Here is a 15,732-nt window from a genome sequence, read left to right as displayed (position 1 = left end):
GTGGGATTGTGTTCCTGTCTTGCTAATTACTTGGCCTAGGGTGTCTAGCACTTTAGCTTGCTGGTCATTGAGTGGAGCTGGGTCTTAGCATTGAGATGGAGATTTCTGAGAGAGCTTTCACCGTTTGATATTATGTGGAGCTGGGAGGTCTCTGGTGGACCAATGCTCTGAACTTGGCTCTCCAACCACAAAGGCACAGGCCTGACACCTGGGTCCAGAAGAAAAGGGAGAGAGAAAGAAAGAAAGGAAGAAATGAAGGAAGGAAGGAAGGAAGGGAGGAAGGGAGGGAAAGAATGAAAGAAAGGAAGGAAGGAAGAAAGGAAGAGAAAGAAAGAAAAAGTTGGTAAAATAAAAAATAATTATAAGAATAAAAAAATTAAAAATAATTTTAAAAAAGAAAGAAGAGAGAACAACCAAACCAGAAAACAAATCCACCAAAGATAATAAGTGCTAAGAACTATACTAAAAAAAAAAAAAAAAACGACAGACAAAACCCTAGTACAATTGATAAAAGCAAATCTATACAGACAAAATCACACAAGGAAGCATACACATACACACTCACGAAAAGATAAAAAGGAAATATATATATATATATATATATCTTTGCTCCCAAAGTCCACCGCCTCAATTTTGGGATGATTTGTTGTCTATTCATTTATTCCACAGATACAGGGTACATCAAGTTGATTGTGGAGATTTAATCCACTGCTCCTGAGGCTGCTGAGAGAGCTTTCCCTTTCTTTTCTTTGGTTGCACAGCTCCTGGGCTTCAGCTTTGGATTTGGCCCTGCCTCTGTGTGTAGGTCGCCTGAGGGCCTCTGTTCTTCCCTCAGAAAGGATGGGGTTAAAGTAGCAGCTGATTAGGAGCCTCTGGCTCAGTCAGGCGGGGTGGGGGGTGGGGGGGGGATGTATGGAATATGACGCGACCCTGTGGTGGCAGAGGCCGGCGTGCTGTTGTAATAGCCTGAGGCCTGCCGTGTGTCCTCCCAGGGAAGTTGTCCCTGGATCACAGGACCCTGGCAGTGGCGGGCTGCACAGGCTCCCAGGAGGGGAGGTATGGATAGTGACCTGTGCTTGCACACAGGCTTCTTGGTGGCTATAGCAGCAGCCTTATCACTTCATGCCCACCTCTGGGGTCCGTGCTGCTAGCTGTGGCTCACGCCCATCTCTGGAGCTCCTTTAGGTGGTGCTCTGAATCCCCTCTCCTCACGCACCCCGAAGCAATGGTCTCTTGCCTGTTAGGCAGGTCCAGACTTTTTCCCGGAATCTCTCTTGGCTAGCTGTGATGCACTATCCCCCATCAGGCTGTGTTCACACAGCCAACCCCAGTCCTCTCCCTGGGATCTGCCCTCCGAAGCCCAAGCCTCAACTCCCAACCCCCACCCGTCCCAGCGTGTGATCAGACAAGCCTCTCGGGCTGGTGACTGCTGGTCGGCACCGATCCTCTGTGTGGGAATCTCTCCACTTTGCCCCCTGCACCCGTTGCTGCGCTCTCCTCTGTGGTTCTGAAGCTTCCCCCCCGCCACCCCTCATCTCTGCCAGTGAAGGGGCTTCCTAGCATGTGGAAACTTTTCCTCCTTCATAGTTCCTTCCCAGTGGTGCAGGTCCCATCCCTATTCTTTTGTCTCTGTTTTTTTCTTTTCCCCTACCCAGGTACATGGGGGAGTTTCTTGCCTTTTGGGAAGTTCTGAGGTCTTCTGCCAGCGTTCAGTAGGTGTTCTGTAGGAGCTGTTCCACATGTAGGTGTATTTCTGATATATTTGTGGAGAGAAAGGTGATGTCTAAGTCTTACTCTTCTGCCATCTTGTAAGTCTCTGGTTTCTTTCTTATTTCCTCTTTTGATTAATAATTTAGGAGTGGTATGGAAAACAGGGTGGTAGAAAGGTATATTAGATACAGTATTATGGGTGAAAGGGTGTAGAAAATAGAAGGGAATATTGAATGTTTAGTGTAGAAAAGGAAAGGAATCTTGAGAGAAACACAAAAATATTGATACTTTCATGAACCAATACTCCTTGTACACATCAAAACTTCCGAATACTTTGTGATGAGAGTTCTTACATATTTAACTATAGAGTCTTTTGACTTTTTGTTTTCTTAGGGAATGTTTTTGGGGATAGCAGACATATTAGCTCTCTAACAGACAATTTGAACTAATTCTATAATATTGAAGGCCATTAAAATCTATTTGGCTCGCAAACGAAAATTAAAATGTAAAAGTATTAAAACTAATCTTTGTTATAATTAACGAGGCTTGGATTAGGAACAACCATAAAGCCCAACACTGAGAAATGGTGCTGAAAATTCTTTGTGATTCTTCTTCCAGTTTCATTTTGATTTCTATCTCTAAAAACATCTGAAAAGTTGTTTAAGCATGATGTTAAATGGTGAATGCTAGAGATTATAGTATTACAATTTCATATATTTTCTTAATAAGTATTTGCTTTTTTCCCTCTCTCCGTTCTTTCTTCCCTCCCTCCTTCTATTTCCCATTCCTCCCTCCACCCTTCCCCCTTCCTTCGTTCCTTTTTTCCTTCTTTCCTTTCTTTCCAGTTCTTAATAAAGAATTCATGCAGTATAAATTCTTCTTGGGAAGATTGAATCTTAAATAACATTTCTTTCATTTATGAAATTTTAATATTCATCCTATACAATGCTATAAAAATAAACATTATTTACATATGTATTTAAACAATATTCTAATACATAAAAACATGTGTTATTTTTAAAATAGAAAATATCTGTAGTTTTATATCTATGTAGATATTTGCAGATAAGTCTTGGGAAACACTGCAAACTAAGTAAGGTTTTCTTTTTGAAGCCATGTTGTGTTTTGTCTCTGCTTCATTTTCAGCTCTCATATTGTCATCCAAGCCCTCACTTCTCTTGTCTCACAGAGATTGTTACTGCTCTGCTCTGTTTTGTACCTTAGGTTGAATTTTATTAGTATATTATTGGATAAGGCAGAAAAAGAAATCACTGAAACATCTGCCAAAGATCATCTGGAACTTCCATGTGGCAAGAGAATGTCTTTAGCATCCAGCAGAAATGGCTATGTATTCTCTTCCTGAAGGCATTCACATGAAGGGCCTCTATCACTATCCCTGCTTATTTTCCATTATTTAGTCAACTGGCAATCAAAATATTTTTCTTGGTGCTCGTCTGATTCCTCTACTGCCTTTATTTAAGTCCATTGCTTCCATGTGTTCCTCTGAAGAGAAATGATTAAATAGCAGTTCTCTCAAGACTGAAAAAAAAGTTTTTATTTTTGAAAATCCACAAAATTACCCAGATTCCCCTAGAAGAAAAAATTGGGGTCATAGGCACAGAAATGAGTTCTATCAAATGGAAGAGTCCCAGGTATTAAAAGGTAAACTAGATTTTAGCATACAGATGTCTTTTCTTACACAAAACCTGACAATTGCAGGTTTGAGCAGCTTATTATATAGTCATTGCTTCCTCTTCAATAACTCATTTTGATATTTTGTAATTTGCCAAAACGTGCCTTTGTGATCCCACAGACTCTTAAGTACTTTGTAATGAGTGTGTATGAACAGATGGAAAATGTTTTCAATTTCAGAGAAAACCACTAATGGATGTCACCAGCTATTAGAAAAGCTCAGGTGGCTCCATTTTCCAAGGAAAGGTATTGTCATAAAGCTCTTCATTTTTTAATAAAATGTTTGCTCATTTATACCTGGATGGTAATTTAAGATTTCACAAGTCTAAACAGATTACAACTATAGTTGGAAATTATTTAGTGCTAAATAGCCTGGAAATCCAGTCTCAAGAATCTCGCCTGAAAACAGTAATGACAATCCAGGTCATTTTATTAGCGCAACATGAATTACTATAAAAACAATCCCCTTGAAGAAGTGGACAAAGACATTTCACTAAGAAGTCAAATCCATGCTTGAGCTTTGGTGATAATCCCTCTTTTAAAGTAAAAAGGAGTATACCTTCTGTCCTCAATTTGTATCCCAAACTAACACATCTTCTCAAAGAGAAACACATCAAAGGAATGATTGTAGCAGAGGCTATTCCCAAAGTATAGTCTATCTCATGTTCAAAAGGTAGTTACTTGTTCTCCAAAATGCAGAGCCATTAGCTGTTAACTCTCCCCTCAAAATTCACACCAGCTCCTTCTTTTACAAAGCTCTTGGTCTGATATCCTGTGGAAGAAATAAGAAGATTTCTGGTCTAATTAGTTTATTTTCGGCCTTTGTTACCTCTCTTTTACTAAAACATTGGTCAAAAATAAATGCAATACCATCTGTGCAATGATTGATATAGCATGTGCTTCTTTATTTAGAGCTCCACTAACAGGAATTATTTATATGTAGGTTAGGAAAGAATGGAGCTAGCAATTCTTTCTAGCAAAGTAACTTCCTATAATTTTAAGGAGTGCTTCATGGCTGTATTTCTTCCTTACTTGGATATGAAGTATTCAATATATATTTTGGATAAATGCTTTTCTCTTGTCATGGAAAATAGGTGGTCTAACACCATCCAGAGTGCTGACACTACACTTCTTTTAGTATCATGGACATCATGTAAATGTAATTACATCAAAACCAAAGTTATTAACAATAATATATATCTTTTAATAAAAGTGTTTCAATATAGAACAAAAAAGTTAAAAAAAAAATTATAGGTCTAAGGGCTATGTCAAATGCACATTGGAGTTTCTTCATATTTTGTTTCACCATGGAGACAAACCATCTGACAGTGGTACTTCTGATGAGCCTACATTTTAGAGTAATAGCAATTAGACAATGTTGTAGAAGCAATATGCATGAGAAAAGTCACTGCTTTTAAAAATATAACTACTCTAAGGATATCATTTGCTTTGATCTCAATGACTTTTATGTATAGATTCATAGGTTTAGTAATATTTTTTAAACAAGACAAATGACACACAACCTCACTTTCTTCTTCATTATAAATGTTAGGAAGTTCCCACTTGTGATTATATTATTTAGCTAGGGATTATTGATATAATTTTCTTAGCCTCACTATCCAACTTTTATAACTTGCTTTCATTTTCATTATGCTTTTCAAATAGATCTTGGTCATATGGTATGCATTATATTTTTTAAAATTTCAAATCAAATCACCTTTTAATCATTTGTTTATGTACATGTAGCTTTAAGTCTAAATGAATTGTTTATGATAAGATGGACTTACTCTTCTTAAACACACGTTAGAATAGAATTTAGAATCCCGTTTGTAATATGGCTTAACAAATGAAGGGCTGTAATTAATTCATGAGTTAAATTAGTGTCCCTAAACATAGCCATCTGCATCAAAATTTCTCCATGAAATTTTTGGCCTCTATGAAGGGATGTGTTAATTTCTAACTTTGAATATTAACATTATTAAGACATGAAATTTTATGCTTCTGTTCTTTTTACTCAAATGAACACACACACATACATAATTATCTTAATCACACATGAAATTAATAGAAGATTAAATAATGGAGAAGAAAAGATTAGTGAACTTGAAAAGATAGTTAAAGAAACTATCCAAAATGAGACAGGGAAAGAAAATCTGTGGAACAACTTCAAGTTGCCTGATTGGGGTCCCTGAAAAAGGGGAAGGGCAGAAAATATTTGAAGTAATAATGGGTAGAATTTTTCCAATTTTATGAAAATAATAAATCCACAGATTTAAGAATCTCAACAAATCCCAAGCAAATAAATATGAAGAAAACTACCTTAAATCATAACATCATATTGCTCTGAAGTAAGTACAGAGGAGCAAATATATAGAGATGATAGCAGATTTCTTATCAGAACGATGCAAGTAGGAAGACAATTGAGCAGTGTTCTTCCACTTTGTCTTCATTATCCCTCTCACACAGAAGACTTTTTAAATATATATTTTTTCCTAATCAATCCTGCCTGATGAAATCTCAATACTTCAGATGTAAGGTATATCTGTTCAATATATACAGGTATACATACAGATATTTGTTTAAAATTATATATATATTGTATGTACTGTGGCTCTTTTGAGAGACACAAATCATTTCACATGACCCCCCCACCCCAAGAATAAACTTTCACTCCCTTGAGGGTGGTCTTGCCCCATTGAGGATGCATGCAGAAAGTAACATCTTGAAAATAATGGGGGAAACTGTCAATCTGGGATTCTATATCCAGCAAAAATATCCTTCAAAAAACTAAGAAATAATAAATACTTTTTCAGATACAAAAGTGCTGAAAGATTTCATCACCAGTACAGCTGTACTATAAAAAAGGAAGGGCAGAAGGAAGGTAATACCAGATCAAAATCTAGATCTACACAAAGAAATGAAGCACAGAAAAAATGGAAACAGCTTTTGAAAATATAAAGGCTTTTCCCTTTATTATTACATCTCTTTAAAAAGATAATTGACTGAATTAAACTATTAACAATGTTTTGTGAGGTTTGTAACTTTACCCCAGTGAAAATAAACAGAAAATAAACATTAAAAATACTCAAAATAATGGCTATTAATAAGAGGTATGAAGAAAATAAAAGAGTATAATGGTTTAGTAATTGACCACAATGGTGGAAGCAGGCACTGGTATTGAAATGATAAAGTTCTCCTTGAGGAGCTCAGGAAGTCAACCACAGGAGAATTCTAAAGTCAGAATAATCAAGGCAGGAGAAATAGTTAGAACAAAGATTCTTAAAAAAACCTACACAGAAATCAAAGTGTGTGGTATAGTGATAAAAGATGAGATGATTAGTTGTCAACTCCACAGAAAGAATACAGATTGGGGGGAGTATTCAAAGGAGGAATAACAATATTCAATAAGTCTCTGGGGTCAAAAGGACCTTGTTTTGGAGAGAAAAGAAAATGGAGAAAGAGGGAAAAGATAGGATTAGACCTAAAGGGAATATTTTTTGACACATCTCATTATTGAGTTTGACATACCAAAGGATATCATAATAACATGGTTTTAATCTAAGCATATTCATTCGACCACCTAAAAAGCATATTCTCTTATTTTAGATTATCATACATGTTAATAACTTAAGAATATGACCATTAATCTTTCTTTACTGTGACTCCAGTGCTAGTATATAGCTTTCATATCAAAACTTTCATATCCCCCGTTGGACTCTATGCCAGAGCTTTATGACGTGGTCAGAGCTAACCCTTTTTATTCTGTCTAAGCAACCTGTTACTTAAATGTAGTTTATCACATAACACAGAGGCACAATGTTATGAATTATCTCAGACATAGCACAGATAATCTAGTATATTTACTGGCATTTTTGCTCAGGTCTTCATAATTGTTTGGTTAAAGTTGGCATAACATCATAGCAATCTTTTCTTCTATGTTTCTTATTCATGAGGTTTCTTTCAATATCTTTATTGGAGTATATTTGCTCTACAATGAGCATTAGCTTCTGGTATATAACAAAGTGAATCATCCATACATATACACATATCCCCATATCCCCTCCCTCTTGTGTCTTGCTCCCACCCTCCCTATCCCACCCCCCTAGGTGGTCACAAAGCACAGAGCTAATCTCCCTTTGCTATGTGGCTGCTTCCCACTAGCTATCTATTTTACATTTGGTAGTGTATATATGTCCATACCAATCTCTTACTTTGTCCCAGCTTACCCTTCCCCCTCCCCATATCCTCAAGTCCATTCTCTAGTAGGTCTGTGTCTTTATCCCGTCTTGCTCGTAGGTTCTTCATGTCCATTTTTTTTCTTAGATTCCATATATATGTGTTAGCATACAGTATTTGTTTTTCTCTTTCTGACATACTTCACTCTGTATGGCAGACTCTAGGTCCATCCACCTCACTACAAATAACTCAGTTTCGTTTCCTTTTATGGCTGAGTAATATTCCATTGTATATACATGCCACATCTTCTTTATCCATTCATCTGTTGATGGACATTTAGATTGCTTACATATCCTGGCTATTGTAAATAGTGCTGCAGTGAACATTGTGGTACATGACTTGACTCTTTTTGAATTACAGTTTTCTCAGGGTATATGCCCAGTAGTGGTATTTCTGGGTCGTATGGTAGTATTATTTTTCATTTTTTAAGGAACCTCCATATTGTTCTGCAGAGTGGCTGTATCAATTTACATTCCCAGCAACAGTGCAAGAGGGTTCCGTTTTCTCCACACACTCTCCAGCATTTATTGTTTGTAGACTTTTTGATGATGGCCATTCTGATCGGTGTGAGATGATACCTCATTGTAGTTTTGTTTTGCATTTCTCTAATGATTAGTGATGTTGAGCATTCTTTCGTGTGTTTGTTGGCAATCTGTATATCTTCTTTGGAGAAATGTCTATTTAGGTCTTCTGCCCATTTTTGGATTGGGTTGTTTGTTTTTTTGATATTGAGCTGCATGGGCTGCTTGTACACTTTGGAGATTAATCCTTTGTCAGTTGCTTCATTTGCAAATATTTTCTCCCATTCTGAGGGTTGTCTTTTTGTCTTGTTTATGGTTTCCTTTGCTGTGCAAAACCTTTTAAGTTTCATTAAGTCTCATTTGTTCATTTTTGTTTTTATTTCCATTTCTCTAGGAGGTGGGTCAAAAAGGATCTTGCTGTGATTTATGTCATAAAGTATTCTGCCTTTTTATTTTCTCTAAGAGTTTGATAGTGTCTGGCCTTACATTTAGATCTTTCATCCATTTTGAGTTTATTTTTGTGTATGGTCTTAGGGAGTGTTCTAATTTCCTTCTTTTACACGTACCTGTCCAGTTTTCTCAGCGCCACTTATTAAAGAGTCTGTCTTTTCTCCATTATATATTCTTGACTCCTTTTTCAAAAATAAGGTGACCATTAAGGTGACCATATGTGCATGGATTTATCTCTGGGCTTTCTATCCTGTTCCATTGATCTATATTTCTGTTTTTGTGCCAGTACCATACTGTCTTCATTAATATATCTTTGTAGTATAGTCTGAAGTCAGAGAGTCTGATTCCTCCAGCTCCGTGTTTCTTTCTCAAATTGCTTTGGCTGTTCAGGGTCTTTTGTGTTTCCATACAAATTGTGAAATTTTTTGCTTTAATTCTGTGAAAAACGCCATTGGTAGTTTGATAAGAATTGCATTGAATCTGTAGATTGCTTTGGGTAGTATGGTCATTTTCACAATGTTGATTCTTTCAATCCAAGAACATGGTATATCTCTCCATTTGTTTGTACCATCTTTAATTTCTTTCATCAGTGTCTTATAGTTTTCTGCATACAGGTCTTTTTTCCCATTAGTTATGTTTATTCCTAGGTATTTTACTTTTTGTTGTTGTTGCAGTGGTAAATGGGAGTGTTTCCTTAATTTCTCTTTTAGATTTATCATCATTAGTGTATAAGAATGCCAGAAATTTCTGTGCATTAATTTTGTATCCTGCTACTTTACCAAATTCATTGATTGGCTCTAGTAGTTTTCTGATAGCATCTTTAGGATTTTCTATGTATAGTATCATGTCATCTGCAAACAGTGACAGCTTTACTTCTTCTTTTCTGATTTAGATTCCTTTCATTTCTTTCTCTTCTCTGATTGGCATGGCTAAAACTTCCAAAACTATGTTGAATAAAAGTGGTGAGAGTGGTTGTTCCTGATCTTAGTGGAAATGATTTCAAGTTTTCACCATTGAGAATGATATTGCCTGTGGGTTTTTCATAAATGGCCTTTTTTATGTTGAGGTAAGTTCCCTCTATGCCTACTTTCTGCAGGGTTTTTATCATAAATGTGTGTTGAATTTTGTTGAAAGCTTTTTCTGCATCTGTTGAGATGATCATATGGTTTTTATCCATTAATTTGTTTATATGGTGTATCAAATTGATTGATTTGTCATCGTGAATGATACTTGATATGATTTCAACATTCTTAAATTTATCACGACTTGATTTATGACCCAAGACATGATCTGTCCTGGAGAATGATCCATGAGCACTTGAGAAGAAAATGTATTCTATTGTTTTTGGATGGAATGTCCTATAAATATCAACTGAGTCCATCTTGTTTAATGTATCATTTAAAGCTTGTGTTTCCTTATTTATTTTCATTTTGGATAATCTGTCCATTGGTGAAAATGAGGTGTTAGTCCCCTACTATGACTGTGTTACTGTCGATATCCCCTTTTATGGCTGTTAGCATTTGCCTTATGTATTGAAGTGCTGCTATGGTTGGTGCATAAATATTTACAATTGTTACATCTTCCTCTTGGCTTGATCCCTGGATCATTATGTAGTGTCCTTCTTTTTCTCTTGTAGTAGTCTTCATTTTAAATTCAATTTTGTTTGATATGAGAATTGCTACTCCAGCTTTCTTTTGATTTCCATTTGCATGGATTATCTTTTTCCATCCCCCCACTTTCAGTCTGTATGTGTCCCTAGGTCTGAAGTGGGTCTCTGGTAGACAGCACATATACAGCTCTTGTTTTTGTATCCATTCAGCCTGTCTATGTCTTTTGTTTAGAGCATTTAATCCATTTACATTTAAGGTAATTATCGATATGTATGTTCCTATTACCATTTTCTTAATTGTTTTGGGTTTGTTATTGTAGGTCTTTTCCTTCTCTTGTGTTTCCTTCCAGAGAAGTTCCTTTAGCATTTGTTGTAAAGCTGGTTTGGTGGTGCCAAATTCTGTTAGCTTTTGCTTGTCTGTGTAAAAGTTTTAGTTTCTCCATCGAATCTGAATGAGATCCTTGCTGGGTAGAGTAATCTTGGTTGTAGGTTTTTCCCTTTCATCACTTTAAATATGTCCTGCCACCCCCGTCTGGCTTGCAGAGTTTCTGCTGAAAGATCAGATGTTAACCTTATGGGGATTCCCTTGTATGTTATTTGTTCCTTTTCCCTTGCTGCTTTTAATATTTTTTCTTTGTATTTAATTTTTGATAGTTTGATTAATATGTGTCTTGACGTGTTTCCCCTTGGATTTATCTTGTATGGGGCTGTCTGTGCTTCCTGGACTTGATTAACTATTTCCTTTCCTATATTAGGGAAGTTTTCAACTATAATCTCTTCAAATATTATCTCAGACACTTGCTTTTTCTCTTCTTCTTATAGGACCCCTATAATTCGAATGCTGGTGCATTTAATGTTGTCCCAGAGGTCTCTGAGACGGTCCTCAAGTCTTTTCATTCTTTTTTCTTTATTCCACTCTGTGATAGTTATTTCCACTATTTTATCTTCCAGGTCACCTGTCTGTTCTGCTTCAGTTATTCTGCTATTGATTCCCCTAGAGAATTTTCAATTTCATTCATTATGTTGTTCATCATTGTTTGTTTGCTCTTTAGTTCTTCTAGGCCCTTGTTAAACATTTCTTATATTTTCTCCATTCTATTTCTAAGATTTTGGATCATCTTTACTGTCATTACTCTGAATTCTTTTTCCGGTAGACTGCCTATTTCCTCTTCATTGGTTAGGTCTGGTGGGTTTTTACCTTGCTCCTTCTTCTGCTGTGCATTTCTTTGTCTTCTCATTTTGCTTAACTTACTGTGCTTAGTGTCTCCTTTTCACAGGCTGCAGGCTCATAATCCCTGTTGTTTTTGGTGTCTGCCCCCAGTGGGTAAGGTTAGTTCAGTGGGTTGTGTATGCTTCCTGGTGGAGGGGACTGGTGCCTGTGTTCCGGTGGATGAGGCTGGATCTTGTGTTTCTGGTGGGCATGACTGCATCTATTGTTGTGTTTTGGTGTGTCTGTGAACTTAGTATGATTTTAGGCAGCCTCTCTGCTAATGAGTGTGTTGTGTTCCTGACTTGCTAGTTGTTTGGCATGGAGTGTCCAGCACTGTAGCTTGCTGGTCGTTGAGTGGAACTGGGTCTTAGTGTTGAGACGGAGATCTCTGGGAGAGCTCTTGCTGATTGATATTACGTGGGCCTGGGAGATCTCAGGTGGACCAATGTTCTGAATTCGGCTCTCCCACCTCAGAGGCTCAGGCCTGACAGCCGGCCAGATCACCATGACCCTGTAAGCCACACAGCTGGAGAAGATGGGCTATGAGTTGGGTGTCAGCCACTGCCCTGTTGTAGCTCTCTCTTAGCTATCTCCAAAGGTTCACCCAGGTATATTGGCTTATTCCACCATTCCTCATAACTTGCACATGCCAGTCTGGGATTTGTAGATGTCCTCCTTATACTCTTCATTGAAACATCTTGCATTCATTGTGGTGAGATATGCTAATAGTGTTGGTTCTCTTCAGTTCAGAGACTGGGACAGTCTGAGCCTGCATGTGGCCAAGTCAGGAGCAGCTGGCCACCAATCCCAAAGTGATAACTTGTCAGATTCCAAGAAGGCTTTCTGCAGCACCCGAGCATTAGTCCCATGCAGCTGCTCCACTCAGTTGCAGCACTGTTACCGGGGAACTCGGTGGGACCCTCAAACAAGGATTTCTGCTGGCCCTAGAGCCTGGCTTGCCCACCCAGGCAAGGAGCTGAGGAGAGTGTCTCCCGGCCCATCCCACCAGAGGGGCAGACACCTGGAAGCTGCACAGCCGACAGCAAAGGAGTTCTCATGTTTTTCTATCAGTGTGTATTCCCCACTCCCATAACCCTCCCCTCAAAAACTTAGCATCTGTAGTTTGTTTTAAAAAAGATTTCTAACAATTTTCACAGAATATGGGGATTTCTTATAGCTTATATGAAAATATTAAGCAGTGATGTTCTATATCATTAGCACATGACAAAACTTTCAAAATATTAATCCATAATTTCTCTGTGTTTTCTTACATGATTTGACCTTTTCCTCACTCAGAGGAGGGCTAATTTGGCTAAGAGAATGCAGTGGTCAAAATCTGCTTTTTGTGTTTCAAAAGCCTTGTAATTGGAGGGAAATTAAAGCAACTCACATTTTGAAAAATAAATATAGGAGAGAATATCTATGGTATAAAAGCCAGGTATTCTATCTTCGGACTAGATCAGAATGGAAAAAGAAAAGTATCAGAGTAGAAAGAGGGAGTGATTAGATGTGGGAGAATCCCTTTGAAAAAGGGTTTAGACTTCAAGTGGGATGAGCTTCAATTGGAGTGGGACAGTGAGAAACCAGTTAGGTTTGTGTAATCTAAGAGCAAAAAAAAAAAAAACAGAAAACAAAAAATGGTGTGTGCATATTTCTTGGTAAACATTAGGAAGTTAGAAAGACCCAATTCTAGGAATATATATGTAATGTCTAGAAATGAGCTTACTTGGTTCTCCCTTGCACCAATATAGTATAGGTGTACCTGAATAATTACACAAACTTAAGAGTACATTTGGCATTAAACTAGACATCATGTGACATCCACAGAGATACTCTTCTGTCCTGGTATGGTGTGAAGCACTAAAGTGAACGCCAACAAGGAATGCTACTGAAAGTAAGAGCAATTAGTCAGACACTAACATGGGATGAAGCAGAGGCACTGGAATGGATCAGTGATGGATGATCATTCAGAATGATGAATGTTTCACTGAATGTCAACAGAGACTGAAGGCTACGAGGACAAGATATTACATACAAAATCCTTGCCATTCTGCAGGGTACACACAATTCTTGGCAGTAGGGTAGGGAATTTAAATGGACTGGTTTTAAGTTTTCCCGTCTCCACTGAATAAGAGCTTGAAATAAAAATTATACTGAATTATAAAAAAATAAAGAAAATGACACTTCTGACATATTTCCGGTTTTGGAGTGAGACATGCACCTTCTATGAATAAAATCTATGTTTCCTCTGAGGCACATCTTACATTACATTTGAACAGTCAAATATGTCATTGTCTATTTGCTTTTTCTCATATACCTGAAAAATGGCAACAAAACTCAGACATTTTTAACTCATTTTTTCCAGATGATTTGTATTGGTTATCAAATGTATTACTTAAATTTAAAAAACAAACCCACAATATCTTTTTCTCTGTAGAAAAAAAGGACTCTTCTAAAATTATAACTAGAGTTGATATCTTTTCCATGTATTATATTCAGCTCATGGAACATAATCACATTAAAGGATCCTAACTTAGGACCTCACCCCATCATGTTATATGCCACATATTGTTTATAAATTAGTTAGCCACTTTCTCTCTACTTATATTAGCAATTCTAACCAGATGTTTTTTCAAAATTTATAGAGTATTTATTTTAAAAAAACACTTAGAAACAGTATGGTTAAGTCTTAGGTAGTAATATAATTTTCTAATTCACTTCTAGATTTTTATCAGTTTATATCAAGTTATATAAATTTGCTTAGGTTATAATATCTGATCCACTTCTGAAATCTCAGTATCAAAAATGTTTTTTTCTCTCTCTCTCTCATCATATCCTATTCATCCAATTTACTTATTAAAAAACCTTTACAGCAGTGATTCTTTGATTTCATTGAGATCTCTAGTCCACTTATTTTACCACTTTATCATTATTAATCGGAACTCTCCGGTGTTCATTTCTCCTAGTCTAGCGTACAATTCATACTCCATCATTGTCATTATTTCTTACTTTTATTTTGTATCCGTAGTACTAAGGTGAACACATTAAAGTGATGTAAACCCCAATATCCATTTATTTTCTCCATATCTGTACTACAGCACATAACTGCTTGGTTGACGTGGATCATTTCATATTACACATTTTAAGCAGGTAATCAAGACTACTTAACTCTCTTATAGGGCTTTCTTGTTGGGCTCATGTTCTCATGCCATGAAATATTCCTTCTCTCTTTTAACCCTAAACTTCTTCACCTTTAATCTAAGCTGAATATTCATCTTTTAACTCATTGAGAAAGTGGAAGCCACCAGAAACCATTTCCTTCAACATTCCACCACAAAATCTACAGATTTATCTATCCCACACCCATCTTCTCCTTCTATCCTACCACAGTTTAGAGTGTTACCCTTATCAAAAAATAGTCCATCCCTGCATTCTTTGGATCCAGTTCCTTTTCAAAAAGCTCACTCTTGGGCTTCCTTGGTGGTGCAGTGGTTGAGAGTCTGCCTGCCGATACAGGGGACACGGGTTCGTGCCCCGGCCCGGGAATATCCTACATGCCGCGGAGTGGCTGGGCCCGTGAGCCATGGCCGCTGAGCCTGCGCGTGCGGAGCCTGTGCTCCGCAACGGGAGAGGCCACAACAGTGAGAGGCCCGCGTACCGCAAAAAAAAAAAAAAAACTCCCTCTTTTTGTCATATCTTCTGTTTCCTCCCTCGAGATTCTCTTCCTTTATAGCCAGCTGATAATTCCTGCAAGCATAAAACATATTTTTGCTAGCTCCTATTTGTTCTGTGGACTGCATATTCCTTCCACCTTCTTTCTTGGCTTCTACAAAATTCACCTCATTGGGGTTTCCTTTTACCACTTATTCAATCTTCTTTGCCAACTCATCCTCCTAAAACAAACCTTTAATTGTTAAGATCCTCAGAATTTGGTCTTGGTCCTTTTATTCATTTCTTTTTGATTACTTCTCAGTAATGTCATTGACTCCAAAGAATTCCAGTGTCATCTGTATGCTGATGACTCAAAAATTATCTTTTCTCTCCACAGGCATCTCCTTTGACTATCTGTTTCTCTCAAATTGCATATCTTGCTCCTTTCAATAAATGCCACTATCACCCACCTGAGGCCAGGAATTCAGAAATAATCATTTATTATTAATAGTAATCTGTCATACAGAGTGAAGTAAGTCAGAAAGAGAAAAACAAATACCGTATGCTAACACATATATATGGAATTTTAAAAAGCGGTATTGTAACAGGGCAGGAATAAAGACGCAGATGTAGAGAATGGACTTGAGGGCACG

Source organism: Phocoena phocoena, chromosome 5 (genome assembly GCF_963924675.1).
Source record: "Phocoena phocoena chromosome 5, mPhoPho1.1, whole genome shotgun sequence".
Taxonomy (NCBI): domain Eukaryota; kingdom Metazoa; phylum Chordata; class Mammalia; order Artiodactyla; family Phocoenidae; genus Phocoena; species Phocoena phocoena.
This window is presented reverse-complemented; position numbering follows the sequence as displayed.